Source organism: Xylocopa sonorina, chromosome 1 (assembly GCF_050948175.1).
Source record: "Xylocopa sonorina isolate GNS202 chromosome 1, iyXylSono1_principal, whole genome shotgun sequence".
Lineage (NCBI taxonomy): Eukaryota > Metazoa > Arthropoda > Insecta > Hymenoptera > Apidae > Xylocopa > Xylocopa sonorina.
In genome coordinates, this window is record NC_135193.1 from 17,658,061 (window position 1) to 17,670,771 (window position 12,711).

At 54.7% G+C, this 12,711-nt stretch overlaps 1 long non-coding RNA gene across 2 annotated transcripts in view; it reads right to left on the reverse strand.

The window, feature by feature from the left end:
• Positions 1 to 341: 341 nt before the first annotated feature.
• Positions 342 to 12,711, reverse strand: part of LOC143432642 (uncharacterized) — a 128,570-nt gene continuing 116,200 nt past the window's right edge. For both annotated transcript variants that reach the window (XR_013103051.1, XR_013103050.1), the window contains exon 5: positions 342 to 361. This is a non-coding gene — a long non-coding RNA (uncharacterized LOC143432642). The remainder of the gene's footprint in view (positions 362 to 12,711) is intronic.

The following is a 12,711-nucleotide window of genomic DNA, read 5'->3' on the forward strand; positions in this document are numbered from 1 at the left end:
TGAGAATCACGAGCGAGCAAGGCTGCTCCGTTCCGAGGCGGAGGCTCGCTTTGACTTCGCCGCCGGAAGATCCACACCTTCGATCGCGTGCAGGTGTCTGATGGCCCGGCAGACTCATCAACCGGTGATTTTGTATGATTGCAATACTCGTAACGCGGTAACACTCGCTCGTGTTCGACGTCAATCGCGATCTCCGATTCGATACCCCCTTTTACGCGAAGCGTCTTATCCGATTGTTTTTCATTTCTCAAGACGCAAGCAAGTTTTCTACTCTCCACTTTCAACGCTGGTAAGAATAATTTTTGCATTCACTCACCAGAAGCGGCACTCTCAAGGTTACAGCTGCTACCAGCCTCGGCATCTACGAACAAATAGAAAATCAAGGGTTGGCGGATGCCATGATGAAACTTTTAAGAGGTAACGAGGATACGAGCGCAAGCAGGGAAACTCGCAAGGTTACAGCGTATTCCGGTGCAGTGTAATCAGTTAAATATCGTGTCAGGGTCCCCTGAAAGATTCATCAACGGGTGGCCAGCAGAGATCCGCTTTCCACGGCGCGCCCTATTCGCGAAGGCAAACCACTCGTGCCGCCTAACCCACCCCCCTCGTGCGCGGGGCCCTTCTTACGTAATCCGTCTGTTAAAATATCAATCTCAACATTTCACTCTTTGCACAGCATTCCGTGCAGGGGTCGCCCCGATCCCTCTCTCACCCTCCTCTTCACTGTCTGGACGAGGTCATCAAAGATGCAGCAGCAATCAGCGGAGCTAGTCGAGCGGACGAGCAAGCAGAGAACCGGCCGACTACCGGCCTGCACCCCAGGGATGCACGCGGGATTTTCTTTGAGCCTCTAAATCGATCCCTCTCGCGCGGGATAAATATATTCGAGCGCGGCGCACCCCTTTCGATTTTCCATTCGAATCGCTGCGAAATCCTGCCCGAGGACAGGAAAAGAAGCCTCGAATTCATCCCGCGAATCTGAAATCGACGCTGTTCTTCTCTCGAATTTCATGCGGAGATTTTCGTATTTAACTATGCGTCCGATCGATGGAATCCGTGAATCGATTCGCAGACACCTCGATAAAAAGATCGCGAGCTTTACCGATGGGAACAGGACATCAAAGTATCCTGGATGGGCAACGATCCGTGGCACCGAGGTCTCGTCGTTGAAATCTCTGCCTTCCACCCGTACCAGCGCCCCGCCTCTGACCGCGGCGCACCACGGCGGGGGGTTGGGGCGAATTCTATTAAAAATGCAATATTCTCGTTAATCCCTGCCGGTATGTGGTACCGGCTAATTAGCGAGTACCGAGGACGGGGCGTACGCGCACCTCCGTTGTCATGCAAATACCTGACGGTGGGCGCACGAAACGTCCATTCAACCGGTACACTTCTGTGCGCGGAACCCGTCCGTATGCCCGGTTATACTCGCCGCGTATTAATAACGGAACAAATATTGCTTATCGAATATTAAATTTCCACGATACCACGGCCGACTGCGATATCGCGTTCATCTCGCGTTCACCCGGCCCGCGTTTCAAGATAAAATTATTCCAGACCGGTGTATTCCATCGACGATTCCCCGCGACCTATGACCTGCATCGCTAATCTTTTATATTCAGATCGAACGTCGAACGTTTCGCGAGCTGATAGACGAGGAAACTGCTTCGCGAACGATTACGTAGTAACGATCAGCCGTGATTCTACGTCCGGTAGATATCCGCGCATATCAAGCCTCATACGTGGCCGCTGCGAGGGGCGGTTAAAGGAGAGGGTGGGTTATATCAATAAGCATCGGACGGCCACGGAGGACGGCAGGGAGCTGTTGATTAAGGGGCGAGCACAATGAGGAGATATCCTCCGAGAAGGGAACGCGATGGATCCGTGGTAAGGGTCTCCCTCCGCGCGCCTCTGCTCGATCTGATCTCTAACGAGCAAGAGAGACTCTGTTAGACGCCGATTACTGCCGATCCCGAGCGCGCACAATGCTCTCGTCTCCCTGTCATCGAGCGGGCTGACTGGGTCACCTTGTCGCGTGACAGAACGACGATCCAGCCGTTCCACCGGAAGTTGCGCGACGTTCTATGCAAGCCTTCGATGCGCCCCGCGTCACGGTGGAGGAGCGTCGCGATGCAAACCCGCGAACCGTAGTTTTCGTTGACCCTGGTTCGTTGATTCGGTCGGCTAGATCGGTTCTCATCGCTTCCAAATCTATACGAACTGAAACGTGTTTTTTGCGATTCTTTTTGTACTCGAAAAATCGAGACTCAAACGTTTCTGAGTACAGAATCGACGATCGATACCATCGACGGAATCGATCGTTCCTCTCAGAAGAATTCTCCCGGCAACGAGGCTAAACAGCGACCGCGGACGAACGGGCGTTCACGGCGGCAACTCGCAGGCCCCTAAATTAACAGTAATGAAAATTGGTTATCAGTCGAAGCGACATCCTGCAGACCGAACAGTGTTACCAGCACTGGAGCGCGTAATATCCCATTGAGGACGAACGGACGGCGAGCACGGTACTGGGATTCGGGTGCACGGGAAGCGGATCACGTTGACACAAAGCGGCCGTAATCCGTTTATCTTCTCTCCGGGCACTCTGCGCCCACGTGTTACGCTTCGCGTTATTCGAGGATGGCCCTGCCCGTCACCCTATCCCACCGCTACTCTTGCGACCACCCCCAGCCAGCCGGCGCTCGCACCCTTTGCGACCTCGCGCCGGTTCTCTCGCGGAAAACGATCAGCCTCTGCACGTTGCAGAATGAATCGCCGACGCGTCTCGGAATCTTATCGACCTTATCGCGCGCCGCGGAAATTATTTACCGTTGCCACGACGTACTCGTTCGATATTCTCGAGTGCTCGAAAGGTATCTCGAGTTGCGCGACACGTGCCAATGTTATTCCGCGAGATAAAAAAATATAAAGGTCGATGGATAGAGTATATAATAATTTGCTGTTTATATATGGCGTCGGAGTGTTTCGTCGCGATAATTCGAAGGCGCACGGGGGAATTTTAGGAAAACGGTCGCGTCGCGTTGGGAACCAACGAGGGGGTTCGCCCTCGGACGGGCGAGCGAACGTATTCTGCCCACGCGGCTGCTCGCGTCTCTCCGGCTGAAATCCCCTTCGACAGGTCTCTCTGAATGGGCCGCGAGGAATGTCCTTCGCGACACGTATTCCTCTTGAGTAATGACGCGGCCCCGAAGAAGGAATGCAGAAGGAGGTGTCTTTCTCGCCGGAGATTTCATTGGTTTCGAACAGAGCCATCCCTGCCCCTTCTCCCTGTCGCCTGGTCCCAGGCCTGAAAACGGCTTAACGAATGACGACGAGTCGTCACGCGTTTTGTCTCGCGGCGTGGAACACATTTGTCTCGAGGCCGGATGCCGGGTGGTTTTTGAATCCCGTCGGGCTCACCGCTCGCATATATATATGTATATATATGTATATATATACATATAACTTGCACACCGCGGATCACCCTCCATCCTCGTCGGACGCGACCGACTGTCTTTCGCTCTCCTACCATCGTGTTCCTTCTCCCATTCTTCATCATCAAACTGTCGTTCCTCGTCTATCCTTGGACGTGGCAGACGAGCGTCTCCCTCTGTTTCTCCTTTCATCGTGGTCCACGGCTCGCCAGGATTCGGCTTGACGCGCCGTTGAAAGACGCTCGCTGCTCACAAAGGACTCCCTAATATATTACGCTTATTAATGTCCCGTCCTCGTCTGTCTTTCTGCCACCCTCTTCTCAGGGATCCACCAGCAGCGCGTCGTGGAAATATCGTGGCGGATGATAAAAAGAGCAACGCGGCGATAGCTACGCCCGTAACAGAGAGGGCGGGTGAGGCGGGAAGTCGACTAACAGTCGAAGAATTCGACCGGCGAGCCTTCTGAATGGTTCCTTGGCCCTGGCTCCGGTACTCGATATCGAGGGGCGGCGGAGGGTGGAAAGGGGTGCTGTGTTAATCTCGACACGAATTAAACCTGAGATTTCTTTAAGCTATTTAAAGGCTCGCGCATATACACGCGTATACACAGGGTAAGGAATAAGAGGGTGACGAGAGAAATCAGCCCGAATTCGTCCAGGATCCTTGCAGATTGGTCCATTCAGCGGGAGCAAAAAAATTGGCGGCTCGGCGTGGCCCATTCGATTTCTCGAATCGCGCGTTTCTCTTCTCGGCGCGCGTTGTTCGCGATTAATTGGACGACCGAATTGTTGTTTCGTTCACCGTTCAATGGCTCCGGCTCGATTTTTTTTCTCCGTCCGCGTTGCCTCTGTGTGGGTGTTTGTTTTTTAAGTACCTACACGCCGTCGTGTGTTTGCACCGGCTATATATTTTTACCTTCCTCTTTTTTTCTTTTTTTTCCTGGCTTTTTTTTTTTTTTTACCTTTTTACCCCTTTTTTGCCTCCGCGCGTTTTTCACCACCCCCTCCCGCCCCGCCCGGCGCCCCTTTCCGGGTGCTCTCGACGAAATTTCGCCAGGACCACCAGCCCAGCCCAGCCAGCCAACCAGCCAGCCAAGCCCCGGCCGGGTGAAATCTTTTATCGTTCACCGTAAAGAGCGACTGGGCACTCTCTCTCCAAATTTCTCTCTCCTTGCGCCGCTCTCTGTTCTCTTCGCCATTCTTCCCCGTATTTCTTCGCCCTCCGTTTCCACCCCCGACGGGAGGGAGGGGTCGCCGTGTCACCACGTGGATTTTTCGTCGCGGGCCAACGCATAATGCATAAAAGTCGGTCCCGGGCTCATTCACCGAGGGCCACCGGGAAGTCGCTCGAATTTAAACAAACAACCACCCAAGCAAACTCGCTCCCGCGCCCCTTACCTTTCCAAGCTTCCTTCGTTCCTTTCTCGCCGAGCTATTTCCTGCTCGAGCGGTCGCGCTCTCGCGGAACGCGAAAATGCCGCTTAATCTTCGCGGGTTCGGTCCGCGGCATTGTTGCGCCCCGGAACCGCGACCATTATTTACAGCGGAACAATAAAACGCCGCGGATGATTTTCATGCGTGTGCCGCGCCCGTTTAATTCCACTAACCAACCCTCCCCTCCCTGAACACCAGACCGCACCGCCCCATCGTCGACCGTCGCCTCCGCTTACCACGCCATGCACCACGGTTCCTTCGATAATTCCCGGATGAAAATTAATCGCGATCGTCGATTAATTACCGTTTCGTACGCACCGGCTACGTTCGAACCCGTGTAAACCACGGGTAACCGCACAATGGGCCGCCTCGTCGTGGACGACGAATGGGCTCTTTGAAAGAGCACGGGCAGGGAGAAAAGAAGCGACTTATTTACCAGGAAGGGAACAACGCGGGCGTATGTAAATGGAGAGGAGGTAAAGAAAGGGAAGGAAATCGTGGAAAAATCTGAAACCTGCGAGAAACGCGGCGAGGAGGAGGGGAGGGGTGGCTGGTAAGCGCGGCGAGACGAGCGCGAGGTTGCAAAGGTGGTGGCTAAGCAGAGCTAATCTCAGCGGCGATGTCCCTCTTCCTCTCTTATTCTTTTCTCGGCCACGCTCTCGCTGCTCGTTGTGCGGGTGTATTTGTTTCGCGGTATGGTGCACCATGGATAACAATACCCGCTCGGATCGAGTCGGCGGCCTTTTTGAAGGCAGCTGCCCTCTCTCTTTTTTTCCTCCAAGACCAAGCTTTTTCTTTCTTCACCCACGGACCAACCCCTGCCTTCGCTCTGTTTTCTCCCCTGCCGCCGTTGCGCCCCTCTCGCTCGAACCTCTCTTCCCGCCTTTGTCTCGCGCCGAGAGATCTCGCTAATAAGCAACAGCGGCTGCGATAAGCTCCGAAAAACCGGGTACGATTATCGATTTATCTCCTGCGGGTCTAGCCGACGGCTTACGCCGAGGATCGGTCCCTGGTGGCGGAAGGACGATCGGTTAGGCAGGATTAAGGCGCTGGTCGTCGATGCACGCTCGAAACTTCCGACGGTGCTAATCGACTGATGATTTTTCCAGCTGTGGCTCGCTGGTGCTAATTAGTCTCGTTATAAAGAAATCGGGGTTTAAGAACCCGAGAAAGTTCCCTCGGAAATTGTTCGGCAAGTTCAGCCGCGTGTCTAATCGCTTCCGGCGATTGAACGTGAAATCGAAATTTTCCAAACGTTCGTTTAATTAATTTATTCCTCTCTCTCTCTCTCTCTCTCTCTCATCGTCGTAATTACCAGAACGAGTGTATCGACGCGTACAAATCTGACAAGTTTTTACAAAAATTCGTATTCTTAAACGCTTATATAATTTTAGAGACGAACGAGATGAATTCCAGTGGAGGTGATTTGCATTTGCACAGGTGAACGGAGCATGGGTCCCAAACGGAGCGACCGCGGTCCCAAAACTCTTATGGGATCCGCGGTGATCCGGGAGTAAGATCCTCAGGGAACGTGGGCCGTGGACTGTGGTCGGTCCTCCCACGCATGGGATCACGCATGCGTCGGGCCTCCCTTAAAACAATGCGCCGACCAATCTCGTAAGGTAAAGGGGCTCTTGTCCCATTGGCTCGTTCCTTCGACTGGATCTTTTTTCGACACGGCCACCATTCTACGCTCCCTGGTCCCATGGAGTTCCACTCGTCCCGATCGCTCGAGCTCTTCGCTTCCTCTTTCAACTTCCCTTCTCGCGAAACGAATCGTCGAACGTCCCGCTCGAGACGCACGTGGCGCGCGGTGCGAAAGTATGACAGAGTATCGCGGTTAAACGCGAAATTAAGCGCGAGGCCCTGAATCATCGGCGCGGAGCAGCCCTAGAAGAGAACAGAGACGAGGTGGCGCGAGTGGTGGGTTCCCCTCTGCGAAACGTTTTACCGAAGGTAATGGCCGTGCCGGAAGCGAGATGACGCGTGACCCCAGACGGATGCATTAGACGCACTTCCGGCGGTGCGACGCCCGGCGCCCTCGTTCATCCGTGAACCCAGCTGCATCCCGCCTATCGCGAGTCCTAATGCGTCCCTCCCGCGATCGCGTCTTCGAGTCTCGTTACCCTCCTTTCCGACTGTTCGATCGAATCGTTGCCACTTCTTCCTTCTATCCATATCTGATAAATAATTCCAGATCAAACAATACAATTCTTACGGTACGTACGAGCGAGTAAAATTAATTGAACGCGAAACGTTCATCCCGAATAAAGGCAAGCGGCGTTCGAGTCAAAGTGTCCGTATAATCCAAGAAGAATTCGCTAATCGAACAACCGGAATAACCAGTCCTCGTCCCAAGCAATTTCCCCGAGTGTCACAGAAGGATGGCGAGCGTACAGAATCCGAAGTTTCCCGGTGAAACCGTAGGACTCGTCCTCCCGGTTGCTACACAACGCACGCCTCGCAGTCTAAGCGGCTGTCGAGCGAATTCTTGTACGAAGCGGCGGGATGCTTTGTTCAACAACTAGCTGGAGGCGACGCTATCGAAAGACGGGGGCTTGCGAGCCAGGGGGATCGATCCTCCCCCTCGATCCACCCTCTACCCCACCACAGACTACTCGTCGACGTCGTCGCTCGCGACCGCTCATCCTACGGGCGAGAGGAAATGAAATCCCGTCCGGGACGCGATTCGCGCGACGTTTGTCCCGTTATTAGATCAACGTTACTCCGTGAGAGTTGCCGTCTCGAAAGAGACGAAGCGAGAGAGAGAGAGAGAGAGAGAGAGAGGGATGCAACAGCGTACGCGTCTGACTCTCCTCGCTACCCTACGTGGCCGTGGAGTACGTCTTTCGCGTTTCAAAGCGTATCCAGCCTTCCGGCCGATATTTCCTGCGAAAATCGCTCCACTCTCGTACCATCGACGTCCTCCACTGTAATCAATCGAGGGGACGAGCGGAGAAACGGCCTGTCGCGTTCTTTTTCGCCGCCATTTCAAAGCGCCGCGAACACGCGCCACCCTTACCACCCCGTTCGCTCGCCGCTTAATAGAATTCGTCGGACGCATCGTTTTTATTGGCCAAACGGTGTTGTCCGTTTGGAAACCGCACTCTCTACGTGGCTACTTGCGTTCTCGCGGCTCAAATTCCGGGGACGATATTTTCGAAAGTGAATCCGAAGGATGGCGATCGCGATCTTGAAACGGATTTTCGCGGTCAAGGAACACGGGCTGGAATGTCGGCGCGCATTTACCACCTGGATCGAGCCCGAATTAATAGTTCGCTCCACCGCGAAACCCGTAAATAATGCCTCCTGACAGCCGGAGCCGAACGTCGATGAATAACGAGCCACGGAACCTTCGACTTCCAACATTTTTTTCCTCTCTTTTTCCTTCTCCCTTCTTCCCATCTCTTCGCTCTGCGATGCGAGCGCACGCCCGCCCGGACCACACACGCGTTCCCCGGCATGCGAAGTGTGCAAGACACCGGGCTCGTATATAATCTTTTATGCGCCGACGAAACAGAGGGACGCGCAAGCTGGTCGAAGTGGAAAAGCGAAAATGGCGAAAAAAAAAAGAGGAGAGCACAAGAAATAAAAACAAACAGAAGCAGAAGCCAGGGAAAACTCGTAGTGGAAGGGGAAGGAAACGAGAAGGGAAAGAGAGACGAGGGAAACGGGCGACGGACACACGCGCAAACGCGTGCGGCATACCCGCGTGCCGGAGACAAAGCTGGTCTCCGACGAACTCTTCCGCGTAAACGCGGTGCTCGATGCATCGATACCGGAAACGACGCCGATACACCGGGCAAAAAGAGAGTTTCGCGTGGTTGGCTGGGTGCGTGCGAGCGCTGGGCTCGCGTCTATAGACCCCGCTCGTGAATATTTCAAGAGACATCCAACCGCTTTCTCACCCCTCCGCGTCCCCTCGCCCTCGCCCGCGACGATGGGCCTCCAGCCGACTCTCTGGACGTTATCGCAATTTCTCACGTGGGCGTCGAACGTACCGGCGGACACGTGTTCCCGCGGCTCGTTTCCGTTCGACGCACGCGAGCCTTTTCTTCGAATCGACTTTTCACGGTTCCGAGGGCCGGGGTAACCGATTCGACGAGACAGCCAGCCACTCTCTGTTCGTTCGTTAGACACGCGTTTCGGTGACGGGGGATCATTGTGGCCGAACGATTCCGCTCGATACCACTCCTGAACGGCGTGACGCAATTGGTTATAGAGACACAGAAGTTTCGCGACTGGCACCGCTGTTTTCCTTCACGGTCTTCGCGATAGCGGACGTTGTCGGATGTATTAGCATTCGCTGCTTCGTTCGGTTCTGCGTTCCACGGACGGTACGTACCCGGGTGAACAATGACAGGTCGAACGTCGTGGAGGAACGAGAGAGAAGAAGCGGTGGCGAACGGGGGGAGTAAAGAAATGGCGGTCAAGAGAGGAGACCGGCAACGCGGCAAGGTTAAATCCACGCGAGAGGCGAGAGGAACGAAGACGAGCGGCGAGAGAAGTGAATGATGAGAGTATAATGACGGTGCCGTCTCCTGGTTCCAGTCGACGCCGCTCTTTTTCTCTTCCTCCTCCGTTTCCGACACCTATAAAAGGAGAGACGCGATGGAACTCGCGCGGCGGCGCGGAGTGGGAAAAGATCGTAAGGAGATGGGAAACGAGAGGATTAGAAGCTACGGTAGAGAACAGGGGCGAATCTTCTCCCTTGCTGTCTTTCGCCCTCTTTCCTTCTCGCCCTTCGTTCCGTCTATTCTTCGCCGCTCTCGCCGGGAATTAATAACGGCCTACCATTGTCGCCATGGCAGCTCTCGGAGCGTTAAAAACTCCCTCCGTCCCGGCTCCGATCGTTCGCTTAAACTTTCACGGCGAAAGGGTTCAAGTCACCCTTCGAACGATCCCGATGGACGCGCGGCGACGACGGCTCCTGATTTCCTCCCCGTGGAATAGCTGACGAGGATCGTCGCGATTCTCAACGCGATGGAGACGAACCTTCCACGCGCGTATTTCCAAGCTGGAGATCGAGTCGAACCGATCTACGATCTCGAGAACGAACCGTGAACTCGAGACGGATCCGCACCACTCGAGAAACCACGCGCTCCCAACTGCGACGTCGACGATGGAACAACGATGGAACGAGATTCGATGATCGTGGGGCGATCCCGCACAATGATCCTGCGTAGTGGGTCGTGCCTGGCATAACTAGATCACGTCAAGATAAAGTCCGTCGTAAATAGAATCCGGTGTTTGCCGGGTCAGGAGGGTCCACGGGACGACGGAGGATCGGTTGCTGGAAGGAGGAGAAAAAGACGCGGCGGTAGTTGGCGGGTGGAAAGGACGCGAAGTGTCCCGATGGAAGGACGCGCTGCGTGAGAGTAGGACGACGCGCGATAGAACAGGGCTGATCAATATTCATGGCCCGCTCGTGGGGTGGTTCCAGAGGCCGGTCAGGGTAGGGTGGATTTATACGAATCTTTCCTTCCGACTCGCCGTGCGGGAGCGAACCCTTTTTCTTTGGTATCGCGCGTTTCCTTTTCGATTCCACGATTCGAGGAAGAGGCGGGTTTCCGTTAAAGGTCGCCTGGCGTCCCTTTTTACACTCGCGCGCATCGCTCTTTTCAGAGTCGATAGGTAATTACGTTAAACAGACGAAACGGAAAGCGCGTGAATTGTTGCCTGGACGTGAAAAGGCTGGATGCATCCACCCGGTGAAATCTCTGTAAAAAGTGCATTTGACTCTTGTGTGCACTCTCGCCAATCTCGAGTGAACATCGTTTGGCACCGTGCACCAAGCGGAAACTAGACGGGAAGGTCGTTCAGTGTCCTGCACACGGTTCCGCGAAACTCCAAACCGCTCTGGCTTTCTCTCGGAACTGGAACATCGGCGTCGGCTTATACAGCAATAACGCTAAACATCCGAAATGAAGTAGCGTCGGTGCAATCCAGATTGGTAGACGTCGCGCAAGGCGGACGCGGTGCATCTATTCGTCGCGACGGGCTCCGCGACGCTGGGGGAGGGTGAGAAGCTACGACGCGACGAGCGCGCGTGTGTGCGCGTGTGTGTGTGCGCGCGCGCGGGATGGAGAAAAAGGGTTCGCGAGGGACAGAGGCACACGGAAGTGATGCGAGCAAGGGAGAGTGAGAGAGAGAGGAAGAGAGGACGCGTGCATCCACAGACGTGTGCGCACACGTGTACACCGCGGAGGCAACGTAGGCGAGTCTGTCCGTACGAGAAGGTAGTTCAGTTCCGGTCCGGGCCATTAGTTGATGAGCTACCTCGTTTCCATCTCCTCTCGTAGGCCACGCTACCGGCAACCACCCTCCCCGCCCCTTTCTAACCAGTCCGACGTTCCACCTACATCCCGCACCACCTACGGGAGGCCCTGAAAAGCTCGCGTGGCATTGTGGGATCTATTATTGCCCTCCTGGACTTACATGTTTCGATGCAGTGGCAGCAAACTCAGCCAGTCAGCCAGCCAACCACCCAACCAGTCAGCCAGACGAACGAACGGACGGACGTACCAGCAGACACACGGGGAAAATCGAGCTCCCCGCTAGCCGACACACCACTTCGTCGATTCCCAACAGCCAGAATGAGGGAGAGAGAGAGAGAGAGAGAGAGAGAGAGTAGGAGAGAAAGACTGTCCTCCTTTTCTCACCCTGCGCTCGCTCGTTCGCTCGCTGAAATCCGGCGTACCGGCTGGTGTATCGCGAAACGTGGAATCCTCCTCACCCCTTTGGTTACCGTGAAAGTCGTACACCCTACCACCCAGAGGCTGTTTCCACGTGTATACAGGGGGAGGGGGAGGGGGGTGGAACCAGCTCCCAGACACCGGTACCACTCTTTCATCCGCGGCACTCCGGGGATCGCGGTTTCGCGGGTACTCGCTTCTCGATTCTCGCGGTTCCTCTCTCCGGCCGCGTCTCCATCGTTGATAGTATCGTCACCTAATTGTGAGACAGATCCAGCGCGTTCACGGGCTCCTCCACTTCGCGTCGATGCATCTTTTTTCGATCGCAGGGTCAAGGGTGACGCGTTTACACCCGCTCCAATCTTCACCCTCTCTGTGATTGGACGTTCCTTCGCGTTCTAACCGATCGAGGTTTCCCCGACGCGTTTCCGTCGATTCCACGAGTTTTACTCGCGCTCGCATCCGTGTACTATTTTCAGATTATTTATCGTCGCGCCGGCTGCTCTTATTCCGTTCGGCGAAAGATACATAACCGGTCTCGGCGACGGAACTTTCCAGAGTGGCACACGATAGTTCCGGTCGCCGGCGGTTCTTGGTGCTCAGAGAAGCGATAAGCGCATAAATGCAAACACGGGCGCAGCTACACAGAGAGATGGATGCACGCCGTGGCACAAAGTCGTTGGAAAAAGAGGAAAACGGCTGGGCTGGCGGAGGGACGGAGAAAGAGAAAGCGGCAGGAAGGCATTCAGCGCATTCACGGGGAAGAACTCTGCACGAACGAGCGAGCCCGTGAATGAACCAAGTCCCGACCCGGCGAACCGGCCCCCTTAACCACCCTATCTCGGGCATTATCGTTATTAAACACCTCGAAGGGCTGCCGCCGTAGGATATCCTCCTAGCCTCAAGATTCAAACCGACGCGTACCACGCTATCTTTTCTCCAAGTAATTCTGTCTCCGTCGATGCGTACGATCGGGAGAACGCTCCTTCTCGGGGGTGTTTACGGAAAGAACAAAAAATAAAATTCTAGCTTAACCACGTGGTATACATCCATGAAATAATAATTCAGCTCGATTTAGCTTGGCGATCGTAAAGAGCGTTGAAAATCTCGGCACGACGATCTCGGGACGATCTATATTTATCCAACGAGATA